The 17,344-nt window shown below is 41.7% G+C and overlaps 19 pseudogenes; all 19 read left to right on the top strand.

The window, feature by feature from the left end:
* Window positions 1–11,246: 11,246 nt before the first annotated feature.
* LOC146727168 (5S ribosomal RNA) lies at window positions 11,247–11,366 on the top strand (annotated as a pseudogene).
* Window positions 11,367–11,462: 96 nt separating this feature from the next.
* Window positions 11,463–11,582, top strand: LOC146727167 (5S ribosomal RNA; annotated as a pseudogene).
* A 525-nt stretch (window positions 11,583–12,107) lies between these two features.
* LOC146727166 (5S ribosomal RNA) lies at window positions 12,108–12,227 on the top strand (annotated as a pseudogene).
* Window positions 12,228–12,323: 96 nt separating this feature from the next.
* Window positions 12,324–12,443, top strand: LOC146727165 (5S ribosomal RNA; annotated as a pseudogene).
* A 95-nt stretch (window positions 12,444–12,538) lies between these two features.
* On the top strand, window positions 12,539–12,658 carry LOC146727164 (5S ribosomal RNA; annotated as a pseudogene).
* Window positions 12,659–12,754: 96 nt separating this feature from the next.
* LOC146727163 (5S ribosomal RNA) lies at window positions 12,755–12,874 on the top strand (annotated as a pseudogene).
* Window positions 12,875–13,088: 214 nt separating this feature from the next.
* Window positions 13,089–13,208, top strand: LOC146727162 (5S ribosomal RNA; annotated as a pseudogene).
* Window positions 13,209–13,304: 96 nt separating this feature from the next.
* On the top strand, window positions 13,305–13,424 carry LOC146727161 (5S ribosomal RNA; annotated as a pseudogene).
* Window positions 13,425–13,736: 312 nt separating this feature from the next.
* Window positions 13,737–13,856, top strand: LOC146727160 (5S ribosomal RNA; annotated as a pseudogene).
* Window positions 13,857–13,952: 96 nt separating this feature from the next.
* LOC146727159 (5S ribosomal RNA) lies at window positions 13,953–14,072 on the top strand (annotated as a pseudogene).
* Window positions 14,073–14,168: 96 nt separating this feature from the next.
* On the top strand, window positions 14,169–14,288 carry LOC146727158 (5S ribosomal RNA; annotated as a pseudogene).
* A 100-nt stretch (window positions 14,289–14,388) lies between these two features.
* LOC146727157 (5S ribosomal RNA) lies at window positions 14,389–14,507 on the top strand (annotated as a pseudogene).
* Window positions 14,508–14,603: 96 nt separating this feature from the next.
* On the top strand, window positions 14,604–14,723 carry LOC146727156 (5S ribosomal RNA; annotated as a pseudogene).
* Window positions 14,724–15,469: 746 nt separating this feature from the next.
* LOC146727155 (5S ribosomal RNA) lies at window positions 15,470–15,589 on the top strand (annotated as a pseudogene).
* A 213-nt stretch (window positions 15,590–15,802) lies between these two features.
* LOC146727154 (5S ribosomal RNA) lies at window positions 15,803–15,922 on the top strand (annotated as a pseudogene).
* A 95-nt stretch (window positions 15,923–16,017) lies between these two features.
* On the top strand, window positions 16,018–16,137 carry LOC146727153 (5S ribosomal RNA; annotated as a pseudogene).
* Window positions 16,138–16,237: 100 nt separating this feature from the next.
* On the top strand, window positions 16,238–16,357 carry LOC146727152 (5S ribosomal RNA; annotated as a pseudogene).
* Window positions 16,358–16,453: 96 nt separating this feature from the next.
* Window positions 16,454–16,572, top strand: LOC146727151 (5S ribosomal RNA; annotated as a pseudogene).
* Window positions 16,573–16,668: 96 nt separating this feature from the next.
* Window positions 16,669–16,787, top strand: LOC146727150 (5S ribosomal RNA; annotated as a pseudogene).
* Window positions 16,788–17,344: the final 557 nt, after the last annotated feature.

Here is a 17,344-nt window from a genome sequence, read left to right as displayed (position 1 = left end):
ACAACTTTTCAGTACTTTGCCACGACTTTGCCACAACTTTTCAGTACTTTGCCACACTTTTCAGTACTTTGCCACTGCTTTTCAGTACTTTGCCACTAATTTTCAGTACTTTGCCACAACTTTTCAGTACTTTGCCACACTTTTCAACACTTTGCCTCTATTTTTCAGTACTTTGCCACTACTTTTCAGCACTTAGCCATGACTTTGCCACAAGTTTTCAGTACTTTGCCACACTTTTCAGTACTTTGCCTCTACTTTTCAGCACCTTGCCACAACTTTTCTGTACTTTGCCACGCTTTTCAGTACTTTGCACTGCTTTTCAGTACTTTGCCACTACTTTTCAGCACTTTGCTACAACTTTTCATTACTATGCCACTACTTTTCATCATTTTGCCACACTTTTCAACACTTGGCCACTGCTTTTCAGTACTTTGCCACTACTTTTCAGCACTTTGCCACAACTTTTCAGTAATTGGCCACACTTTTCAGGACTTTGCCACACTTTTCAGGACTTTGCCACACTTTTCAGTACTTTGCCACTACTTTTCAGCACTTTGTCACAACTTTTCAGTACTTTGCCACGACTTTGCCACAACTTTTCAGTACTTTGCCACACTTTTCAGTACTTTGCCACTGCTTTTCAGTACTTTGCCACTAATTTTCAGTACTTTGCCACAACTTTTCAGTACTTTGCCACACTTTTCAACACTTTGCCTCTATTTTTCAGTACTTTGCCACTACTTTTCAGCACTTAGCCATGACTTTGCCACAAGTTTTCAGTACTTTGCCACACTTTTCAGTACTTTGCCTCTACTTTTCAGCACCTTGCCACAACTTTTCTGTACTTTGCCACGCTTTTCAGTACTTTGCCACGACTTTGCCACAACTTTTCAATACTTTGCCACGCTTTTCAGCACTTTGCCACTACTTTTCAGTACTTTGCCACTACTTTTCAGCACTTTGCCACAACTTTGCAGTACTTTGCCACACTTTTCAGTACTTTGCCACGACTTTGCCACAACTTTTGTGTACTTTTCCACACTTTTCAGTACTTTGCCACTACTTTTCAGCACTTTGCCACAACTTTTCAGTACTTTGCCACTACTTTTCATCACTTTGCCACACTTTTCAACACTTTGCCACAACTTTTCAGTACTTGGCCACACGTTGCCACAACTTTTCAGTACTTTGCCACACTTTTCAGGACTTTGCCACGACTTTGCCACAACTTTGCAGTACTTTGCCACCATTTTCAGTACTTTGCATCTGCTTTTCAGTACTTTGCCACTGATCTTCAGCACTTTGCCACAACTTTTCAGTACCTTGCACAACTTTTCAGTACTTTGCCACACTTTTCAGTACTTTGCCTCTACTTTTCAGCACTTTGCCACAACTTTTCAGTACTTTGCCACACTTTTTCAGTACTTTGCCACTACTTTTCAGCACTTCGCCACGGCCTTTCAGTACTTTGCCACAACTTTTCAGTACTTTGCCACTATATTTCAGCACTTTGCCACAACTTTTCAGTACTTTGCCACACTTTTCAGCACTTTGCCACAACTTTTCAGTACTTGGCCACGACTTTGCCACAACTTTTCATTACTTTGCCACACTTTTCATTACTTTGCCACTGCTTGTCAGTACTTTTCCACTACTTTTCAGCACTTTGCCACAACTTTTTAGTACTTTGCAACAATTTTCAGTACTTTGCCACACTTTTCATTACTTGGCCACGACTTTGCCACAACTTTTCAGTACTTTGCCACACTTTTCAGTACTTTGCCACTGCTTTTCAGTACTTTGCCACTACTTTTCAGCACTTTGCCACAACTTTTCAGTACTTTGCCATACTTTTCAGCACTTTGTCACTATTTTTCAGTACTTTGCCACTACTTTTCAGCAATTTGCCACAACTTTTCAGTACGTAACCACACTTTTCAGTACTTTGCCTCTACTTTTCAGCACTTTGCCACAACTTGTCAGTACTTTGCCACACTTTTCAGTACTTTGCCACGACTTTGCCACAACTTTTCAGTACTTTGCCACACTTTTCAGTACTTTGCCACTGCTTTTCATTACTTTGCCACTATTTTTCAGCACTTTGCCCCAACTTTTCAGTACTTTGCCACACTTTTCAGTACTTTGCCACTGCTTTTCAGTACTTTGCCACTAATTTTCAGCACTTTGCCACAACTTTTCAGTACTTTGCCACACTTTTCAGTACTTTGCCACAACTTTTCAGTAATTTGCCACTACTTTTCAGCACTTTGCCACAACTTTTCAGTACTTGGCCACACTTTTCAGGACTTTGCCTCACATTTCAGTACTTTGACACTACTTTTCAGCACGTTGCCACAACTTTTCTGTACTTTGCCACACTTTTCAGTACTTTGCCATACTTTTCAGCACTTTGTCACTATTTTTCAGTACTTTGCCACTACTTTTCAGCAATTTGCCACAACTTTTCAGTACTCAGCCACACTTTTCAGTACTTTGCCTCTACTTTTCAGCACTTTGCCACAACTTGTCAGTACTTTGCCACGACTTTGCCACAACTTTTTCAGTACTTTGCCACACTTTTCAGTACTTTGCCACTGCTTTTCAGTACTTTGCCACTAATTTTCAGCACTTTGCCACAACTTTTCAGTACTTTGCCACACTTTTCAGTACTTTGCCACACTTTTCAGTACTTTGCAACTACTTTTCAGCACTTTGCGCAACTTTTCTGTACTTTGCCACGCTTTTCAGTACTTTGCCACGACTTTGCCACAACTTTTCAGTACTTTGCCACACTTTTCAGCACTTTGCCACTACTTTTCAGTACTTTGCCACTACTTTTCAGCACTTTGCCACAACTTTGCAGTACTTTGCCACACTTTTCAGTACTTTGCCACGACTTTGCCACAACTTTTGAGTACTTTGCCACTGCTTTTCAATAATTTGCCACTACTTTTCAGCACTTTGCCACAACTTTTCATTACTATGCCACTACTTTTCATCACTTTGCCACACTTTTCAACACTTTGCCACTGCTTTTCAGTACTTTGCCACTACTTTTCAGCACTTTGCCACAACTTTTCAGTAATTGGCCACACTTTTCAGGACTTTGCCACACTTTTCAGGACTTTGCCACACTTTTCAGTACTTTGCCACTACTTGTCAGCACTTTGCCACAACTTTTCAGTACTTTGCCACGACTTTGCCACAACTTTTCAGTACTTTGCCACACTTTTCAGTACTTTGCCACTGCTTTTAAGTACTTTACAACTAATTTTCAGTACTTTGCCACAACTTTTAGTACTTTGCCACACTTTTCAGCACTTTGCCTCTATTTTTCAGTACTTTGCCACTACTTTTCAGCACTGAGCCACGACTTTGCCACAAGTTTTCAATACTTTGCCACACTTTTCAGTACTTTGTCTCTACAATTCAGCACCTTGCCACAACTTTTCTGTACTTTGCCACACTTTTCAGTACATTGCCACGACTTTGCCACAACTTTTCAGTACTTTGCCACACTTTTCAGTACTTTGCCACTGCTTTTCAGTACTTTGCCACTACTTTTCAGCACTTTGCCACAACTTTTCAGTACTTTGCCATACTTTTCAGCACTTTGTCACTATTTTTCAGTACTTTGCCACTACTTTTCAGCAATTTGCCACAACTTTTCAGTACTTAACCACACTTTTCAGTACTTTGCCTCTACTTTTCAGCACTTTGCCACAACTTGTCAGTACTTTGCCACACTTTTCAGCACTTTGCCACGACTTTGCCACAACTTTTCAGTACTTTGCCACACTTTTCAGTACTTTGCCACTGCTTTTCAGTACTTTGCCACTAATTTTCAGCACTTTGCCACAACTTTTCAGTACTTTGCCACACTTTTCAGCACTTTGCCACTACTTGTCAGTACTTTGCCACTACTTTTCAGCACTTTGTCACTATTTTTCAGTACTTTGCCACTACTTTTCAGCAATTTGCCACAACTTTTCAGTACTTAACCACACTTTTCAGTACTTTGCCTCTACTTTTCAGCACTTTGCCACAACTTGTCAGTACTTTGCCACACTTTTCAGCACTTTGCCACGACTTTGCCACAACTTTTCAGTACTTTGCCACACTTTTCAGTACTTTGCCACTGCTTTTCAGTACTTTGCCACTAATTTTCAGCACATTGCCGCAACTTTTCTGTACTTTGCCACGCTTTTCAGTGCTTTGCCACGACTTTGCCACAACTTTTCAGTTCTTTGCCACACTTTTCAGCACTTTGCCACTACTTTTCAGTACTTTGCCACTACTTTTCAACACATTGCCACAACTTTGCAGTACTTTGCCACACTTTTCAGTACTTTGCCACGACTTTGCCACAACTTTTGAGTACTTTGCACTGCTTTTCAGTACTTTGCCACTACTTTTCAGCACTTTGCCACAACTTTTCATTACTATGCCACTACTTTTCATCACTTTGCCGCACTTTTCAACACTTGGCCACTGCTTTTCAGTACTTTGCCACTACTTTTCAGCACTTTGCCACAACTTTTCAGTAATTGGCCACACTTTTCAGGACTTTGCCACACTTTTCAGGACTTTGCCACACTTTTCAGTACTTTGCCACTACTTTTCAGCACTTTGTCACAACTTTTCAGTACTTTGCCACGACTTTGCCACAACTTTTCAGTACTTTGCCACACTTTTCAGTACTTTGCCACTGCTTTTCAGTACTTTGCCACTAATTTTCAGTACTTTGCCACAACTTTTCAGTACTTTGCCACACTTTTCAACACTTTGCCTCTATTTTTCAGTACTTTGCCACTACTTTTCAGCACTTAGCCATGACTTTGCCACAAGTTTTCAGTACTTTGCCACACTTTTCAGTACTTTGCCTCTACTTTTCAGCACCTTGCCACAACTTTTCTGTACTTTGCCACGCTTTTCAGTACTTTGCACTGCTTTTCAGTACTTTGCCACTACTTTTCAGCACTTTGCTACAACTTTTCATTACTATGCCACTACTTTTCATCATTTTGCCACACTTTTCAACACTTGGCCACTGCTTTTCAGTACTTTGCCACTACTTTTCAGCACTTTGCCACAACTTTTCAGTAATTGGCCACACTTTTCAGGACTTTGCCACACTTTTCAGGACTTTGCCACACTTTTCAGTACTTTGCCACTACTTTTCAGCACTTTGTCACAACTTTTCAGTACTTTGCCACGACTTTGCCACAACTTTTCAGTACTTTGCCACACTTTTCAGTACTTTGCCACTGCTTTTCAGTACTTTGCCACTAATTTTCAGTACTTTGCCACAACTTTTCAGTACTTTGCCACACTTTTCAACACTTTGCCTCTATTTTTCAGTACTTTGCCACTACTTTTCAGCACTTAGCCATGACTTTGCCACAAGTTTTCAGTACTTTGCCACACTTTTCAGTACTTTGCCTCTACTTTTCAGCACCTTGCCACAACTTTTCTGTACTTTGCCACGCTTTTCAGTACTTTGCCACGACTTTGCCACAACTTTTCAATACTTTGCCACGCTTTTCAGCACTTTGCCACTACTTTTCAGTACTTTGCCACTACTTTTCAGCACTTTGCCACAACTTTGCAGTACTTTGCCACACTTTTCAGTACTTTGCCACGACTTTGCCACAACTTTTGTGTACTTTTCCACACTTTTCAGTACTTTGCCACTACTTTTCAGCACTTTGCCACAACTTTTCAGTACTTTGCCACTACTTTTCATCACTTTGCCACACTTTTCAACACTTTGCCACAACTTTTCAGTACTTGGCCACACGTTGCCACAACTTTTCAGTACTTTGCCACACTTTTCAGGACTTTGCCACGACTTTGCCACAACTTTGCAGTACTTTGCCACCATTTTCAGTACTTTGCATCTGCTTTTCAGTACTTTGCCACTGATCTTCAGCACTTTGCCACAACTTTTCAGTACCTTGCACAACTTTTCAGTACTTTGCCACACTTTTCAGTACTTTGCCTCTACTTTTCAGCACTTTGCCACAACTTTTCAGTACTTTGCCACACTTTTTCAGTACTTTGCCACTACTTTTCAGCACTTCGCCACGGCCTTTCAGTACTTTGCCACAACTTTTCAGTACTTTGCCACTATATTTCAGCACTTTGCCACAACTTTTCAGTACTTTGCCACACTTTTCAGCACTTTGCCACAACTTTTCAGTACTTGGCCACGACTTTGCCACAACTTTTCATTACTTTGCCACACTTTTCATTACTTTGCCACTGCTTGTCAGTACTTTTCCACTACTTTTCAGCACTTTGCCACAACTTTTTAGTACTTTGCCACAATTTTCAGTACTTTGCCACACTTTTCATTACTTGGCCACGACTTTGCCACAACTTTTCAGTACTTTGCCACACTTTTCATTACTTTGCCACTGCTTTTCAGTACTTTTCCACTACTTTTCAGCACTTTGCCACAACTTTTCAGTACTTTGCCACACTTTTCAGTACTTTTCCACTACCTTTCATTACTTTGCCACCACTTTTCAGAACTTTGCCACAACTTTTCAGTACTTTGCCACAACTTTTCAGTACTTTGCCACACTTTTCAACACTTTGCTACAACATTTCTGTATTTTGCCATGACTTTGCCACAACTTTTCAGTACTTTGCCACACTTTTCAGTACTTTGCCACTAATTTTCAGCACTTTGCCACATCTTTTCAGTACTTTGCCATACTTTTCAGTTCATTGCCTCTACTTTTCAGCACTTTGCCACACTGTTCAGTACTTTGCCACACTTTTCAATACTTTGCCACTAATTTTCAGCACTTTGCCAGTACTTTTCAGCACTTTGCCACAACTTTTCAGTACTTTGCCACTACTTTTCGTCACTTTGCCACACTTTTCAACACTTTGTCACTGCTTTTCAGTACTTTGCCACTACTTTTCAGCACTTTGCCACAACTTTTCAGTATTTTGCCACTACTTTTCAGTACTTTGCCACGACTTTGCCACAACTTTTGTGTACTTTTCCACACTTTTCAGTACTTTGCCACTACTTTTCAGCACTTTGCCACAACTTTTCAGTACTTTGCCACTACTTTTCATCACTTTGCCACACTTTTCAACACTTTGCCACAACTTTTCAGTACTTGGCCACACGTTGCCACAACTTTTCAGTACTTTGCCACACTTTTCAGTACTTTGCCACGACTTTGCCACAACTTTGCAGTACTTTGCCACCATTTTCAGTACTTTGCATCTGCTTTTCAGTACTTTGCCACTGATCTTCAGCACTTTGCCACAACTTTTCAGTACCTTGCACAACTTTTCAGTACTTTGCCACACTTTTCAGTACTTTGCCTCTACTTTTCAGCACTTTGCCACAACTTTTCAGTACTTTGCCACACTTTTTCAGTACTTTGCCACTACTTTTCAGCACTTCGCCACGGCCTTTCAGTACTTTGCCACAACTTTTCAGTACTTTGCCACTATATTCCAGCACTTTGCCACAACTTTTCAGTACTTTGCCACACTTTTCAGCACTTTGCCACAACTTTTCAGTTCTTGGCCACGACTTTGCCACAACTTTTCATTACTTTGCCACACTTTTCATTACTTTGCCACTGCTTTTCAGTACTTTTCCACTACTTTTCAGCACTTTGCCACAACTTTTTAGTACTTTGCCACAATTTTCAGTACTTTGCCACACTTTTCATTACTTGGCCACGACTTTGCCACAACTTTTCAGTACTTTGCCACACTTTTCATTACTTTGCCACTGCTTTTCAGTACTTTTCCACTACTTTTCAGCACTTTGCCACAACTTTTCAGTACTTTGCCACACTTTTCAGTACTTTTCCACTACCTTTCATTACTTTGCCACCACTTTTCAGAACTTTGGACAACTTTTCAGTACTTTGCCACAACTTTTCAGTACTTTGCCACACTTTTCAACACTTTGCTACAACATTTCTGTATTTTGCCATGATTTTGCCACAACTTTTCAGTACTTTGCCACACTTTTCATTACTTTGCCACTAATTTTCAGCACTTTGCCACATCTTTTCAGTACTTTGCCATACTTTTCAGTTCATTGCCTCTACTTTTCAGCACTTTGCCACACTGTTCAGTACTTTGCCACACTTTTCAATACTTTGCCACTAATTTTCAGCACTTTGCCAGTACTTTTCAGCACTTTGCCACAACTTTTCAGTACTTTGCCACACTTTTCAGTACTTTGCCACGACTTTGCCACAACTTTTCAGTACTTTGCCACACTTTTCAGTACTTTGCCACTACTGTTCAGTACTTTGCCACTACTTTTCAGCACTTTGCCACAACTTTGCAGTACTTTGCCACACTTTTCAGCACTTTGCCAAAACTTTTCTGTAATTTGGCACACTTTTCAGTACTTTGCCACGACTTTGCCACAACTATGCAGTACTTTGCCACCCTTTTCAGTACTTTGCCACTACTTTTCAGTACTTTGCCACTACTTTTCAGTACTTTGCCACGACTTTGCCACAACTTTTCAGTACTTTGCCACACTTTTCAGTACTTTGCCACTACTTTTCAGCACTTTGCCACACCTTTTCTGTACTTTGCCACGCTTTTCATTACTTTGCCACAACTTTGCCACAACTTTTCAGTACTTTGCCACACTTTTAAGCACTTTGCCACTACTTTTCAGTACTTTGCCACTACTTTTCAGCACTTTGTCACAACTTTTCTGTACTTTGCCACGACTTTGCCACAACTTTTCAGTACTTTGCCACACTTTTCAGTACTTTGTCACTGCTTTTCTGTACTTTGCAACTACTTTTCAGCACTTTGCCACAACTTTTCAGTACTTTGCCACACTTTTCAGTACTTTGCCACTACTTTTCAGCACTTTGCCACAACTTTTCTGTACTTTGCCACGCTTTTCAGTACTTTGCCACGACTTTGCCACAACTTTTCAGTACTTTGCCACACATGTCAGCACTTTGCCACTACTTTTCAGTAATTTGCCACTACTTTTCAGCACTTTGCCACAACTTGTCTGTACTTTGCCACACTTTTCAGTACTTTGCCACAACTTTTCAGTACTTTGTCACACTTTTCAGTACTTTGTCACTGCTTTTCAGTACTTTGCCACTACTTTTCAGCACTTTGCCACAACGTTTCAGCACTTTGACACAACATTTCTGTACTTTGCCATTACTTTGCCACAACTTTTCAGTACTTTGCCACACTTTTCAGTACTTTGCCACTACTTTTCAGCACTTTGCCACAACTTTGCAGTACTTTGCCACCCTTTTCAGTACTTTGCAACTGCTTTTCAGTACTTTGCCACTAATTTTCAGCACTTTGCCACAACTTTTCACTACTTTGCCACACTTTTCAGCACTTTGCCACAACTTTTCTGTAATTTGCCTCACTTTTCAGTACTTTGCCACGACTTTGCCACAACTATGCAGTACTTTGCCACCCTTTTCAGTACTTTGCCACGACTTTTCAGTACTTTGCCACTACTTTTCAGTACTTTGCCACGACTTTTCTGTACTTTGCCACGCTTTTCAGTACTTTGCCACGACTTTCCACAACTTTTCAGTACTTTGCCACACTTTTCAGCACTTTGCCACTACTTTTCAGTACTTTGCCACTACTTTTCAGCACTTTGTCACAACTTTTCTGTACTTTGCCACACATTTCAGTACTTTGCCACAACTTTTCTGTACTTTGTCACTGCTTTTCAGTACTTTGCAACTACTTTTCAGCACTTTGCCACAACTTTTCAGTACTTTGCCACACTTTTCAGTACTTTGCCACTACTTTTCAGCACTTTGCCACAACTTTTCAGTTCTTTGCCACGCTTTTCAGTACTTTGCCACGACTTTGCCACAACTTTTCAGTACTTTGCCACACTTGTCAGCACTTTGCCACTACTTTTCAGTAATTTGCCACTACTTTTCAGCACTTTGCCACAACTTTTCTGTACTTTGTCACACTTTTCATTACTTTGCCACAACTTTTCAGTACTTTGTCACTGCTTTTCAGTACTTTGCCACTACTTTTCAGCATTTTGCCACAACGTTTCAGTACTTTGCCACACTTTTCAGTACTTTGCCTCTACTTTTCAGCACTTTGCCACAACTTTTCAGTACTTTGCCACACTTTTCAGTACTTTGCCACGACTTTGCCACAACTTTTCAGTACTTTTCCAAACTTTCAGTACTTTGCCACTGATTTTCACTACTCTGCCACTACTTTTCAGCACTTTGCCACAACTTTTCAGTACTTTGCCACACTTTATCAGTACTTTGCCACTACTTTTCAGCACTTCGCCACCGCCTTTCAGTACTTTGCCACAACTTTTCAGTACTTTGCCACACTTTTCAGCACTTTGCCACTACTTTTCAGTACTTTGCCACTACTTTTCAGCACTTTACCACAACTTTTCAGTACTTTGCCACAATTGTAAGTACTTTGCCACGACTTTGCCACAACTTGTCAGTACTTAGTCACACTTTTCAGTACTTTGCCACGACTTTGTCACAACTTTTCAGTACTTGGCCACACTTTTCAGGACTTTGACACTGCTTTTCAGTACATTGCCACAACTTTTCAGTACTTTGCCACAATTGTAAGTACTTTGCCACGACTTTGCCACAACTTTTCAGTACTTTGTCACACTTTTCAGTACTTTGCCACGACTTTGTCACAACTTTTCAGTACTTTGCCACACTTTTCAGTACTTTGCCACGACATTGCCACAACTTTTGAGTACTTTGCCACACTTTTCAGTACTTTGCCACTACTTTTCATCACTTTGCCACACTTTTCAACACTTTGTCACACTTTTCAGTACTTTGCCACGACTTTGTCACAACTTTTCAGTAATTGGCCACACTTTTCAGGACTTTGACACTGCTTTTCAGTACATTGCCACTACTTTTCAGCACTTTGCCACAACTTTTCAGTACTTTGCCACACTTTTCAGTACTTTACCACGACTTTGCCACAACTTTTCAGTACTTTGCCACCCTTTTCAGCACTTTGCCACTTGTTTTCAGTACTTTGCCACTACCAGTTCTCGTCCGATCACTGAAGTTAAGCTGCATCGGGTGTGGTTAGTACTTGTATGGGAGAGCGGCTAGGAATACCACGTGCAGTAGGCTTATCAACATTTTCATTCCACCTCACATACCAACATTTTCCCGGGATTTTTTACCTAGCCGAAGAATTAAACGACATCCAATTCTGACGAATATTCAGCCTACTGCCAAACCATTGCAGAATACACCAGTTCTCGTCCGATCACTGAAGTTAAGCTGCATCGGGCGTGGTTAATATTTGCATGGGAGACCGGCTGGGAATACCACGTGCAGTAGGCTCAACAACATTTTTATCCCACATTACATACTAACTTTTTCCCATGATTTTTTGCCTAGACGAAACATTAAATGACATACATTTCGAACGAATATTCAGCCTACTGCCAAACCATTGCAGAATACACCAGTTCTCATCGGATCACTAAAGTTAGTCTGCATTGGGCGTGGTTAGTACTTGCCTTGGAGACCGGCTGGGAACACCACGTGCAGTAGGCTCATCAACATTTTTAATCCACATTACATACTATCTTTTTCCCATGATTTTTTGCCTAGCCGTAGCATTACATGACATTCACTTCCGACGAGTATTCAGCCTACTGCCAAACCAATGCAGAATACACCAGTTCTCGTCCGATCACTGAAGTTGAGCCCACTGGACGTGGTTAGTACTTGCATGGGAAACCGGCTGAGAATACCACATGCAGTAGGATCATAACATTTTTATTCCACCGTACATTCTAACTTTTTCCATGGATTTTTTGCCTAGCCGAAGCATTAAATGTCATCCAATTCCGTCGAATTTTCAGCCTACTGAAAAACCATTGCAGAATACACCAGTTCTCGTCCGATCACTGAAGTAAAGCCCACCGGACGTCGTTAGTACTTGCATGGGAGACCGGCTGAGAATACCACATGCAGTAGGCTCATCAACATTTTTATTCCACCGTACATACTAACTTATTCGCGGGATTTTTTGCCTAGCCGAAGCATTAAACGACATCCAATTCCAACGAATATTCAGCCTACTGCAAATCCATTGCAGAATACTCCAGTTCTCTTCCGATCAATGAAGTTAAGTTGCATCGGGCGTGGTTAGTACTTGCATGGGAGACCGGCTGGGAATACCACGTGCAGTAGGCTCATCAACATTTTTATTCCACATTACATACTAACTTTTTCCCATGATTTTTTGGCTAGACGAAGCATTAAATGACATACAATTCGAACGAATATTCAGCCTACTGCCAAACCATTGCAGAATACACCAGTTCTCGTACGATCGCTGAAGTTAAGCTGCATCGGGCGTGGTTAGTACTTGCATGGGAGACCGGCTGGGAATACCATGTGCATTAGGCTCACAACATTTTTATTCCACCGTACATTCTAACTTTTTCCCGTGATGTTTTGCCTAGACGAAACATTAAATGACATACAATTCCGACGAATATTCAGCCTCCTGCCAAACCATTGAAGAATACACCAGTTCTCGTCCGATCACTGAAGTTAAGCTGCATCTGGCGTGGTTAGTACTTGCATGGGAGACCGGCTGGGAACACCACGTGCAGTAGGCTTATCAACATTTTTATTCCACATTACATACTAACTTTTTCCTATGATTTTTTGCCTAGCCGTAGCATTAAATGACATCCAATTCCGACGAATATTCAGCCTACTGCCAAACCATTGCAGAATGCACCAGTTCTCGTCTGATCGCTGAAGTTAAGGTGCATCAGGCGTGGTTAGTACTTGCATGGGAGACCGGCTGGGTATACCACGTGCAGTAGTCTGATGAACATTTTTATTGCAGAATACACCAGTTCTCGTCCGATCACTAAAGTTAAGCTGCATCGGGCGTGGTTAGTACTTGCATGGGAGACCGGCTGGGAATACCACGTGCATTAGGCTCATCAAAATTGTTATTCCACCGTACATACTAACTTTTTCCCGGGATTTTTTGCCTAGCCGAAGTATTAAATTACATCCAATTCCGACGAATATCCAGCCTACTGCCAAACCATTGCAGAATACACCAGTTCTCGTCCGATCACTGAAGTTAGGCTGCATCAGACGTGGTTAGTACTTGCATGGGAGACCGGCTGGGAATACCATGTGCAGTAGGCTTCTCAACATTTTTATTCCACCGTACATACCAACTTTTTCCGGGGATTGTTTGCCTTACCGAAGCGTTAAACTACATGCAATTCTGACGAATATTCAGCCTACTGTCAAACCATTGCAGAACACACCAGTTCTTGTCCGATCACTGAAGTTAAGCTGCATCGGGCGTGGTTAGTACTTGCATGGGAGACCGGCTGGGAATACCACGTGCAGTACGCTCATCAACATTTTTATTCCACATTACATACTAACTTTTACCCATGATTTTTTGCCTAGCCGTAGCATTAAATGACATCCAATTCCGACGAATATTCAGCCTACTGCAAAACCATTGCAGAATACATCAGTTCTCGTCGGATCACTGAAGTTAAGCTGCATTGGGCGTGGTTAGTACTTGCAAGGGAGACTGGCTGGGAATACCACCTGAAGTATGCTTATCAACATTTTTATTCCACCGCACATACTAACATTTTCCCTGGATTTTTTGCCTTGCCGAAGCGTTAAACGACATGCAATTCTGACGAATATTCAGCCTCCTGTCAAACCATTGTAGAATACACCAGTTCTTGTCCGATCACTGAAGTTAAGCTGCATCTGGTGTGGTTAGTACTTGCATGGGAGACCGGCTGGGAATACCACATGCAGTAGGCTCATCAACATTTTTATTCCAAATTACATACCAACATTTACCCATGATTTTTTGCCTAGCCGTAGCATTAAATGACATCCAATTCGGACGAATATTCAGCCTACTGCCAAACCATTGCAGAATACACCAGTTCTCGTCCGATCACTGAAGTTAAGCTGCATCGGGCGTGGTTAGTACTTGCATGGGAGACCGGCTGGGAATACCATGTGCTGTAGGCTCATCAACATTTTTATTCCACATTACATACTAACTTTTACCCATGATTTTTTGCCTAGCCGTAGCATTAAATGACATCCAATTCGGACGAATATTCAGCCTACTGCCAAACCATTGCAGAATACACCAGTTCTCGTCCGATCACTGAAGTTAATCTGCATCGGGCGTGGTTAGTACTGGCATGGGAGACCGGCTGGGAATACCATGTGCAGTAAGTAGGCTTATCAACATTTTTATTCCACCGCACATACCAACTTTTTCTCGGGATTTTTTGCCTTGCCGAAGCGTTAAACGACATGCAATTCGGACGAATATTCAGCCTACTGCCAAACCATTGCAGAATACACCAGTTCTCGTCCGATCACTGAAGTTAATCTGCATCTGGCATGTTAGTACTTGCATGGGAGACCGGCTGGGAATACCACCTGCAGTAGGCTTATCAAAATTTTTATTCCACCGTACATATTAACTTTTTCCCGGGATTTGTTGCCTAGCCGAAGTATTAAATTACATCCAATTCCGACGAATATTCAGCCTATTGCCAAACCAATGCAGAATACACCAGTTCTCGTCCGGTCACTGAAGTTAATCTGCATCGTGCATGGTTAGTACTTACATGGGAGACCGGCTGGGAATACCACGAGCAGTAGGCTTATCAACATTTTTATTCCACCGTACATACAAACTTTTTCCCGGGATTTGTTGCCTAGCCGAAGTATTAAATTACATCCAATTACGACGAATATTCAGCCTACTGCCAAACCATTGTAGAATACTCCAGTTCTCGTCCGATCACTGAAGTAAGCTGCATCGGCGTGGTTAGCACTTGCATGGGAGACCTGCTGGGAATACCACGAGCAGTAGGCTTATCAACATTTTTATTCCACCGTACATACTATCTTTTTTCCCCCGTGATTTTTTGCCTAGCCGAAGCATTGATTGAAATCCAATTCTGACAAATATTCAGCCTACTGCCAAACAATTGCAGAATACACCAGTTCTCGTCCGATCACTGAAGTTAAGGCTCATCGGGCGTGGTTAGATCTTGCATGGGAGACCGGCTGGGATTACCACGTTCAGTCGGCTCATCAACATTTTTATTCCACATTACATACTAACGTTTTCCCGGGATTTTTTGCCTAGACGATGTATTAAATTACATCCAATTCCGACGAATATTCAGACTACTGCCAAACCATTGCAGAATACACCATTTCTCGTCCGATCTCTGAAGTTAAGCTGCATTGGGCGTGGTTAATACTTGCATGGGAGACCGGCTGGGAATACCACGTGTGGAAGGCTTATCTACATTTTTATTCCTCCGTACATGCCAAATTTTTCCCCCGGATTTTTTGCCTAGCCGAGGCGTTAAACGACATGCAAATCTAACGAATATTCAGCATACTGTCAAACCATTGCAGAACACACCAGTTCCCGTTCGATCACTGAATTTAAGCTGCATCGGGCGTGGTTAGTACTTGCATGGGAGACCGGCTGAGATTTCCACGTGCAGTAGGCTGATGAACATTTTTATGCAGAATACACCAGTTCTCGTCCGATCACTGAAGTTAATCTGCATTGGGCGTGGTTAGTACTTGCATGGGCGACCGGCTGGGAATACCACGTGCATGAGGCTCATCAACATTTTTATTCCACCATACATACTAACTTTTTCCCGGGATTTTTTGCCTAGCCGAAGTATTAAATTACATCCAATTCCGACGAATATCCAGCCTACTGCCAAACCATTGCAGAATACACCAGTTCTCGTCCGATCACTGAAGTTAAGCTGCATCGGGCGTGGTTAGTACTTGCATGGGAAACCGGCTGGGAATACCACGTGCAGTAGGCTCATCAACATTTTTATTCCACATTACATATTAACTTTTTCCTATATTTTTTGTCTAGCCGTAGCATTAAATGACATCCAATTGAGACGAATATTCAGCCTACTGCCAAACCAATGCAGAATACACCAGTTCTCGTCTGATCACTGAAGTTAATCTGCATTGGGCGTGGTTAGTACTGGAATGGGAGACCGGCTGGGAATACCATGTGCAGTAAGTAGGCTTATCAACATTTTTATTCCACCGTACATACCAACTTTTTCTCGGGATTTTTTGCCTTGCCGAAGCGTTAAACGACATGCAATTCCGACGAATATTCAGCCTACTGCCAAACCATTGCAGAATACACCAGTTCTCGTCCGATCACTGAAGCTAAGCTGCATCGGGCGTAGTTAGTATTTTCATGGGAGACCGGCTGGGAATACCACGTGCAGTAGGCTCATCAACATTTTTATTCCACATTACATAATAAATTTTTCCTATAATTTTTTGCCTAGCCGTAGCATTAAATGACATCCAATTGCGATGAATATTCAGCCTACTGCCAAACCAATGCAGAATACACCAGTTCTCGTCCGATCACTGAAGTTAATCTGCATGGGGCATGTTAGTACTTGCATGGGAGACCGGCTGGGAATACCACCTGCAGTAGGCTCATCAAAATTTTTATTCCAAATTACATACTAACTTTTACCCATGATTTTTTGCCTAGTCGTAGCATTAAATGACATCCAATTGCAACGAATATTCAGCCTACTGCCAAACCAATGCAGAATACACCAGTTCTCGTCCGATCACTGAAGTTAATCTTCATTGGGCATGTTAGTACTTGCATGGGAGACCGGCTGGGAATACCACCTGCAGTAGGCTTATCAATATTTTTATTCCACCATACATACTAACTTTTTCCCGGGATTTGTTGCCTAGCCGAAGTATTTAATCCTCTTTCTCCCATAATGTAATTTTTGGTAGCCGGTGATTTGCCCAACCTAATTAGAGATTACCTCCCATAGTGCAGCAAAATGTAATTGAGTGATCACTGGTTCATTGCCCAAGTTGCAGAAATATGCAGTCTTGAACATGTGGGGTCTGGCAGCACCCCTGGGTCAGGGATATCATATATCCTGCAGCCAACCATGTTAGCATATAGAGGTGACTCAAGGGAATATTTTTTACTAATCCTGTTTATTTGGTGCATTCCTGAGGATAAAACAGGACGTGTTTTTGTCAGCTCTCCCGTTGAATTTTGTCTACATTGAATTGCAAGAAACCCGTACACAGCTCATGCTGAGAACTGGTAAGTACAGTTCAGCCAAGGCTAACTACATAAAATACTGTAATGGATACACGAGCCTACAGTTTCATACCACAGAGCATAGCCTAAGTGCTGATCGGTCAAGGCTAACTCCATAAAATACCGTAATGGA

This window comes from Saccoglossus kowalevskii, unplaced genomic scaffold (assembly GCF_978046115.1).
Source record: "Saccoglossus kowalevskii unplaced genomic scaffold, keSacKowa6.1 SCAFFOLD_24, whole genome shotgun sequence".
Taxonomy (NCBI): domain Eukaryota; kingdom Metazoa; phylum Hemichordata; class Enteropneusta; family Harrimaniidae; genus Saccoglossus; species Saccoglossus kowalevskii.
The sequence above is the reverse complement of the archived record's forward strand: the minus strand, read 5'-3'. Positions and strand labels throughout refer to the sequence as shown.